This window comes from Adiantum capillus-veneris, chromosome 22, assembly GCF_014529385.1.
Source record: "Adiantum capillus-veneris isolate H3 chromosome 22, ASM1452938v2, whole genome shotgun sequence".
Taxonomy (NCBI): Eukaryota; Viridiplantae; Streptophyta; class Polypodiopsida; order Polypodiales; family Pteridaceae; genus Adiantum; species Adiantum capillus-veneris.
The window spans coordinates 143546701-143555831 of NC_140952.1; positions in this window are offsets into that span (position 1 = coordinate 143546701).

Consider the following 9131-nt stretch of genomic DNA (forward strand, 5'->3'; position numbering starts at 1 on the left):
GACCAATGAGAGGGCTCTTGGGATATCACCTATAGCCTAAGGAGAGATAGGGAGGCAACCTATTTGTCCCCCTCTTCAATGCTTGATTTCTAGAGAGAAAGGGGAGGTGGATTGGGGGGGGGGGGTGGGAAAGAGGTGTCATAAAGCTTAGAGAGGGACCCTTGACAAAAAGGGACCCCAAAAGAAAAATTGTGCAGGTCAAAAAACCCTAAAAATTTGAAATTTTTGAAAAGTCTCAAAAATGACCATTTCCCCTCCAAAATTGCCCAAAACATAACCAAACATAAAAAAAGTCACTTTTTCTCTCCAAATTCCCTCTCTCTCTCTCTCTCTCTCTCTCTCTCTCTCTCTCTCTCTCTCTCTCTCCCACAATCTTCTCTCCCCTGCCCCCTCCCCTCCCCTCACTCTCTCTGTGCAGTCAACCCCACCATAGCCAAAAGCTCACTCTCCATCTTCTCTAGCTCTCCCTCCCCTCCCCCCTCCATTCTCTCTGTGCTGTGTAGCCCACCATAGCCCAAAGCTCATCACTATCCTCCTCTTCAGCTGTCCCCCCTCCCTCTCCTCACCTCTCTCTACAGTCAACCCCACCATAGTCAAATGCTCACTCTCCATCCTCTCTAGCTCTCCCAGCTCCCCTCACCCCTCCATTGTCCACAATGCATCCCACCATAGCCCAAAGCTCATCACTATCCCACCATAGCCAAAAGATCACTCTCCATCCTCTCTATCTCTCCCTTTCTCCCCTTCATTCTCTCTATACTGTGTAGACCTCACTATCCTTCTCTCCAACCCTCACCCCCCTCCCCCTTCCCAATATCTCTCTGCTGTGTGGCCACCCGACCTCTTCCCAAGAATGTCCACCCATACCACGCATAGATGGCCCAAGTTTGAGATACAAAAGGTCATACTGCACAACACAAAGAGCTCGAAGGTGGAATGGATCCCACAAGTATTTAGCAAGGCTCATGGGTCTACATGCAACCATTCAGTGTTGTTCCTCATGGAGTACAATGTCGAAGCATACTGGAACGCCATTGGAAGTGAAGACTGGTGGATTTCAAAACAAAATCTGGAATGGTGGCCATCACTCAACATGTGTATAGTGTAGTTGAGATCCACTTGCAAAGAGATTCAAACCAATTTGCACCTCATTGTAAGTCTAATGCTAAGTCATCTTATGGATATGTCCTCTTTAATTTGCATGTGTTCATATTTTTTGACAACGATATTTGTGAACGTATTTTTTTATCCAGCTTACTTGCAAAGCAACCGCTTGAATGCCTCTCGGGTACCTTTATGGTTGTGCATGCTATAGATAAGAACTAATCTATATAACTCAACAATGTATATTAATTTAAACTATAGTAGCTAACACCATATTTTTCGTACTACAGGATGTTATTGCAGTGGATGCTTGTGCTCAACTTGGTTTGGTGTCAAGTGGAAAGTGCGACTTCTCCAATCACAAGATCATTCTAAACAATCTTTGTTTGGTGTGTATACTTGTGGATATGGAGGTCCATGGAGTTATCAATGATGAGACAAGCCTTGCTAAGAGCATAGCAATTGCCTCACTCTATATTCCATTCAATGTATTTGATCCAGAACATAACATCCCAAGCTATTATTGTAGCCAAGCTACAAACTTTGTAATGAAACTACTTGAATAGAAAGCACTCTTGTTTCATTACATTTTTGTCCACTCTAGTTAATCTTCAGCTATATGATGTTGTGCTTGTGATCAATTTTTGTTTCATCTAATCTTGTATGGGTATTGTGCTTCCTGCCAAATTTTTGGTGCTCATAAGTGAATTGATCAAGTAAATTGATTTTTTGGTAGCAAGTACACCTTTGCAATGTGCCTGCATGTAGATCTAGTAAGCCATCTAATCTCAAAAGTCAGGTTTGATTCATTTTCTATTGTATGAGCACTTAAAGTTTATCTCAAAATGGTGGCAAGCTTTAAATTCTTAGAAGAATCCCATACTCAAGACTAATCTAAGCAAGATAGAGCAATCATATTTCCTTGTGTTGCAGGCATAGACATGAGCTTCTTTGGCATTGAACAAACATTTAGTTCATGAGCACTCAGAGTTTATCTCAATATATTTGGCAGGCTTCAAATTTTTGAAAGAATACACTCAAATCTAATCCAAGAAAGATAGAGCAATCATATTCCCTCATGTTTGCAAGCACACACATGAATCCCCTCTTGGCATTGTGCAAACACTTCGTTCTAGCTTTGCCATCAATAATGCAATGGCATGCTATTATGTTGTATTTGATATGAATTTGTGTAAGTTCAACCATAAGCTTGTGTTCTTTGAAATCCCCAAGGAACACAGACTATGAAATCAAAATAAAGAAAAGAGAGCGAACAAACAAGATAGAGATAGGGGATATATATATATATATATATATATATATATATATATATATATAAGCAAGCAGCACAAAGAGTAGGAGGTAAGGCAAGGGATGCATAGGCCTTGGGAGGCCCAAAGAAAGCCTGCCACAAGGGAGCGCATTTGGGCCTTCCATAGACCTATGGAAGGCCCAAATGTGCTCCCTTGTGGCAGGCTTTCTTTGGGCTGCCCAAGACCTATGCATCCCTTGCCTTGCCTTCTATCTATGCCAGCTTGCTTTGGCATTGTTGACATGGTCCTACAGGATGTTCAAACTTCACTCAACCATGCAATAATAGCTATCTCATACCATGGCGCGTTGCAAGCCCCCCTTTGATTTTCAGGATAGTGCCCCATAGTGTGTATGCTCTAGTTTTGGTCTCTAAAGAAAAAGGGGGTGCTTTGCTTGGTTGTACAAGACACTTTTTAGTGTCACAAAGGCCTACTAGTGAAACAGAGCTGCCCAAAAAGGAGAGATACAGAGAGAGATAATTGCTTCTTAAAGAAGCTACTCATAAAGGAGCCAATATTCTATTAGTACAAAACACTAGTCTATAAGTTTATGCCAAAAATAATTGATCATACATGGCTAGCTAGCTGAAAGCAAAGAGATATTGGAGAGAGAGAGAGAGAGAGAGAGAGAGAGAGAGAGAGAGAGAGAGAGATAATAAAGGTTTTCTAAACCCATCCCATGCCTCTTTTCCATCCAATGCATGAATAGGCACCCTTGCCTCCTCTCCTAAACTAACCAACTAGCCCCTACCTTTGAAGCATTGGTTGATATAGTTTTGTAGCCTCAGAAATGCTACCATGATGCAATTACATGGCCCATCTTGATGCAGGCTTATGAGTGATGGGTGATCCTCCCCACTAGCATAATTCTCAACATTGGTTCAACACTTTCTATATTAGTTATGAACCCCTAGTATTCACCAAGAATTTACCGTATTCATGTGACACACTTGTATAAGCATCAAACCCCTCAGTAAGAATCAAATCTTCAAAGAAATTTCTACATGGAAAATAATTTGCAAGATCAAAGAGTTCATATATTAAAGCCATAGCGCTTGTTGTTACAAAACCATGTCCATTGTAGACCACCTCAAACATGATTTTATGAGATTACAAAGGAAAAGCTATGTTGATAGCTTTGGGCATTATGGATACATGATCGGCATGTATAGAGTACATATCTAAATTCTTCAAATGTTGCCTCAAATACACTAAGGTTTGAAACCAGTGCCCTTGTGTAAAGTAACATCACCATTGCTTGACATAATTGACCTTCCTATGCTTGGGATCCATCTCTGTCTCATGGCTATGGAGTTTCCACCTGTGGTGCAGGGGCACCCTTCTGTGTCCTTCCAACTAGAAAGTTTGTGATGTGACTCCACCTTACATGAAAAAGAAATATTCTGTTCCATAGCTTGCAAGAAGTTGGGTATGCTAGAGTCTTTTCCATAGCTTGTAGAAGTTGGGTATTAGTGTTGTGGGATGCAATAGAGGCAAAGGTGGATGTGAAGACAACTACATTAGCTTGTAATCAGGGTGGGCTTGGTTGATAGGGTAAGTTGAGTAGGAGGGAAGGGGTAGGGTCAGGGGAGGGGACGTTGACATTGAAATGGAAGATTGAGGAGGTAGATGAAGAGGTAGTTGCTGTAGATCTTAGTATTTTTGAGGGAGGACAGTGAACAATGGAAGAGGGTACAGGGATAGAAAGAAGAGAGGAGAGGAATGTGATAGTGAGAGGAAGGGTTTAGCAGGTAGATGAAGAGGCAGATCCACGAGTGTGTGAGAATGAGAGGGAGAGTTTAGCAGGTAGATGGAGAGGGAGATGCAAAATTCTGTGAGAGTGAGAAGGAGGATTTAGCATTTAGATGAAGAGGGAGATGCAGCAGGTCCTGGCTATGGTGGGCATGGCTACTTTGAGGAAGGGGAGTGAGAGAGAAAAAGAGGAGACATGGAGAGAGAGAAAGGGATTTTGGAGGCAAAAAATGATGTTTTGATATTAGAATAGGTTTGGGGTCACTTTTTGGGGAAAAATGACTACTTTTGAAAATTTCAATAAATTTCAAATTTTTAGGGTTTATTTTTGGCCGAGCCTTTAGAAAAAAATGAAAGGTGGGGGTTCTCTTTTTTTACAAGGGTCCATCTCCCTCTTTATATGACACTCCCTTTTCTCTAGGAGATGCTGAAAATCTAGAGAAAGAAGGTAGCCTTCTAGTCACTACTTACCCCGCCTTTTCTAGGCTTGAAGGCTAGAAAATGACCTACCAAAATAGCCCCCATCATTTCCTTTGTCTCCCTTAATCACAACATACTTCCTTAAAATTAGGGATTCTTACAAGGCCCATGGAGAGTCCATATTTTTCATAATGTAGGGATTATGAAGACTTTTTGTGACACACACAAAGCATCCAATTCCCCTATTGTTTGACCTTTGGACACAACCTTTGAATTTTGGAACCTTAGCATTTTGGAAGTCTTAATGGGCTGAAACTTAGGGTCTTTTAAGCCCATTGTTGCACATTTCTCTTTTGCAGATGGCCTCCCTTTGGATCCCAATTTTCCCTCCTTTGGATCCCTACTGTGGCCGGTCTGCTAGCTTAACCAATATTCTAGCTTTTTCTCCCCTGTCACTTCCCTATATTAAATGATCAGTTTAACATGAGAAAATCATTTAGGAGCTGAATTAGATATTGATTATTATGAAATTACCTCTCTCTTGAAATCATAGTGGTCCTTGACGATGGGGTAGAGAAGATAAAGCATATTCATTAGTCCTTTTTCCTAGCGGGTAGAGGATCCCTATGTTACCCTACGACATTGTTCCAGAATGGATGACTAGTCCATTTGGTGCTTGAGAGCCTAAGTTGCCGCAAGCATGTCTGCACATTAGTCCTATCAATCTTCCATAGTAGAGTAACAAGCTCTACTTGGTGTTTGGGAGACGTCATCTCTGCAAACTTGATCTAAGCATGCATACTACTTCATTTTTGTGCACAATAAAGAAAAGAGAGTCTTATAAGACAAAAACTTTGTTCATTTTTAACATTTGTACATTTGCCTACTCTAGGGAAGCATTGTAAGCATTGACAAGGTTTAGGTTATCCTTTAATTGTATGCCTTGCATCCATCTAGCATCTTCAAAAGGATAATTCTTAAACTTAATAAGATATCATCGGATAGTCTTACTGCCTCTTAGTAACTTGTCTTCATGTCGGAGAATGGACTCGGGCTGCAGCACCCTCTTCTTGGTCCTCAATCTTTGGTGGGTCTTCAATAGTTGGTTCTTGAGGTGGCTCTTCTTTGTAAGGCTTTAGTAGGCTCACATGGAAAGCATTGTGTATGAGCCAATGGTTGGGAAACTTGAGTTGATAGTCCATCTCATTGATTGGCCTAAGAATCTGGAAGGGACCATAGTACCTTTTTGCTAACTTAGCATAGTACTTTTGGTGTCCCGTAAGATTCTTGCCCATCGTGTGCCTTAATCGAGCCTTGGGAAATTTGAGTAAGACCCAATAATTTTCTTTAAATCTTGGGCTCTTCTGTGCTTGTCAGCAATAGCCTTTTGCCTTTGCTGTGAGATAGAGATAGCATCCTTAATCTTTTGGAAAGATTCTTGTAGGTCTCGGCTATACTCATCTACAACAAAGATCTTCCCATGTACCTTGAGTAGCAAGGGACTTTTTGATCTTCCCTCAATTACCTCAAAAGGTGCTTTTCTCGAGGAAGTATGTACAATGTTATTGTATACATACTCCACTAAGGGTAAGTATTTCTCCCATTGGGATCTTTGATCTACTTCCGTTACATAGGATTTTAGTAGATCGAGAATTGTTAGGTTAGCTATTTCACTTTGGCCATCCGTTTGCGGGTGATAGGCCGAAGAGAAGTTTAGCCTTGTTCCTAAATTCTGAAAGAGACCCTTCCAAAAATTACAGGTCATTCTAGGATCTCTATCTCACACTATGGACATTGGCAAGCCATGGTACTTGAAGATTTGTGAAATGAAGAGGGTTGCCATTTGATGGGCTTTGATAGTCTTTTTGGCAGGTATAAAATGAGCTTCTTTATTGAACCTATCTACTGTCGCCCATATTCCCATATTCTCATGGATAGACTTAGGCAATCCAAAGATAAAATCCATGGATATGCTCTCTCATGGTGAATTAGGGATTGGCAAAGGTTGAAGCAATCCAGGTTGCTTCCCTCTATCAAACTTCGTCTTTTGGCATACCACACATTTAGAAACATACTCTTGTATGTTTGCTTTCATGGTAGGCCAATAGAAATATGTTTCAATCCCCTTTAGAGTAGACTAAATCCCTCTATGCCTTGCATAAGGAGGAGCATGAGATTCATACATTACTTTCTCACGTAGTGAGCTAGTAACACATAGTCTATTGCCGTAGAGAAGATAACCATCTTGTAAAGTAAATGGTTCCTCTTTCTTCTCTAGTGCAAGGGCTGAAATCACATCTCTAAAATTGAGATCAATAGCATACTCATCTATCATAGAAGATAGATCATTGTGAGTTGCTATGGAAACCGCATTCACTCTCGGCCGTCTTGAGAGTGCATCGGCTACTTGATTATGCTTGCCAGCAATGTGAGCAATTTGAAAATGAAATTGCAAAAGAAAGTTTTCCCACCTCATTTGTTTGTCAGAGAGCTTGGTCTGCGTCATGAAGTACTTAAGACTTTGGTGATCCGTTCGCAGAATGAAAGGAGTCCCCAATAAATAGTGCTTCCATGAGTCTAAGGCATGTAGAACTGCGAGGAGTTTGTTTTCATATATGCCTAGAGCTTGCTCAATAGGGTTGAGCCTTCGACTTTCATAGCCTATGGCGTGCCCTTCTTGAACTAAAAAAAGAGAAACCTTGTGCTCTGATACCAATGTAACATTTAATGGCCTAATAACTTGTGTGTAGCGGAAAATAACATGAACATAGTGAGCATTTCATTAGAATAGATTCCTAATGAGATTAGCAAGAGTGCTTGGGTGGAGTGAGTAACAAAAAGCATAACACCTAGCTAGATAGCATGAACAATACTTCCAAAGAGAGAGAAATTAAGCAATTGACAACAGTTGAGGACCGGATTTGCATGGAGCCGCCCCCCCCCCCTCCAAAAGGCTTTATATTATGGTTTCTCCCATCAAGAGAGACATTTTACAATACAATTATTTGTGTTCCTTTAATACTAGCTATTGCAATAAAGATGGAAACTTCATGCACTAAGCAAAAAACTTATCAAACACAACATCAATTCCCTCACGGTCTCAGACCCAAGACCTCACACACCTTCAAAGATGGTGAGAGCTAGCGGGGTATGAGAGTAGATTGAGAGGAAAAAGGAGTATTCTTACGAGAAAGATGTACATCTCCTCACATAATCACTCATATTAGCATAGCTTAGCTTAGTAATTAGCATGGTAGAGGAGATGAGAATGCATTGAAGCTTGTCTCTTGGTTGGATTTGCATCACAAAGCCAAGAGTTGTTGATGTAGGCCTCCCTTATCACCAGTTTGGAGTAGGTGGTCCCGGGGCAGTCACTTTTTAGAATGTGTATGATATCACGTGAGTTAACTGGAGAGGATTATTAAAAGACCAAAATGTATAAAAATGTATACATACAGAGGGGGGTGGGGGTTTTTTAAATAGGCTCACAATGTAAGTATAGTATGTATATTGGGGTATCATTAATTACCTCTTGAACGCACGTGATATAGGGGTCTTTTGATAAGTGACTGCCCCGGGTAGGTGGTAAGCTTTCCATTAAAGCTTGAGAAGGAGAGAGAGTCTTCTTTGCTTCACACATGAGATTGTCTGAGTGTGTGTGTGTTAATGCCTTCCAAAAATCAGCCCCCTTTCTCTCTTGGTCGACCCCCCTTGCTAATTGCTCATGCTACAACCCTATTGGACCTCCCCAGGCCTTAGCCAATGGAAATTAAGCAACATAAGTGATAGCCTTCTGACATGTGTCCCCCTTTCCCCTTTTTTGAGAGCTTTAGGTAATTAATAAATGCAACTAAACTCTCATTGGACCCCTTTGCCTCCTGGCCAATAGGAATCAGGCAAGCCAATGGGCTGCTGAATGCTCATTGGTCCTCATGGGAGACTGTCTAATAGTCTTCTAGAGAGCTTAATTCTTATGGGTTCTTTTATATAAGTGTTTTAGATATTGATTATTATGACACTAAGAATGATGTGGGAATTGAAACAGAGAAACCAGGCTCCCTTTTTGTAGCATTGGAAGATAACAAAGAAGAAGATAATGAGCTGCAGTGTTCTTGCACTATTGGAAGATAGCAGAGATGAGGACGATGAGCTCCCTAGAGCAAGTGCAGATTAGGTTGAGAACAGATCCACCACTCTTGGGTCAAAGGAAGACGAGCGACTAGAGGTTGGTATATCCCATAGTAGAGTTGACATGCAGCAGCAAGATATTGAAGAACTAATGAGCAATGACATTTCAATGGATAATCTCCAAGAGATTGCAGGATGGAGAATATCATTGCAACTACGAAAATGACTCAAAAATGAGAAGTCATGGTGTTTGTACTCTTCCCAAATTATTATTAGGACCTTCCTCTCCGGACATCATGTCAAGTGATACAAGGTAGCCAATGGTTTCCTATGAGAAAATTGCGGGAGCATATTCATCATGAGCAGGGTTAGTTTCTCTAGAGTGCCTAGTTTTGATAGTCCAGCCTTGCATTC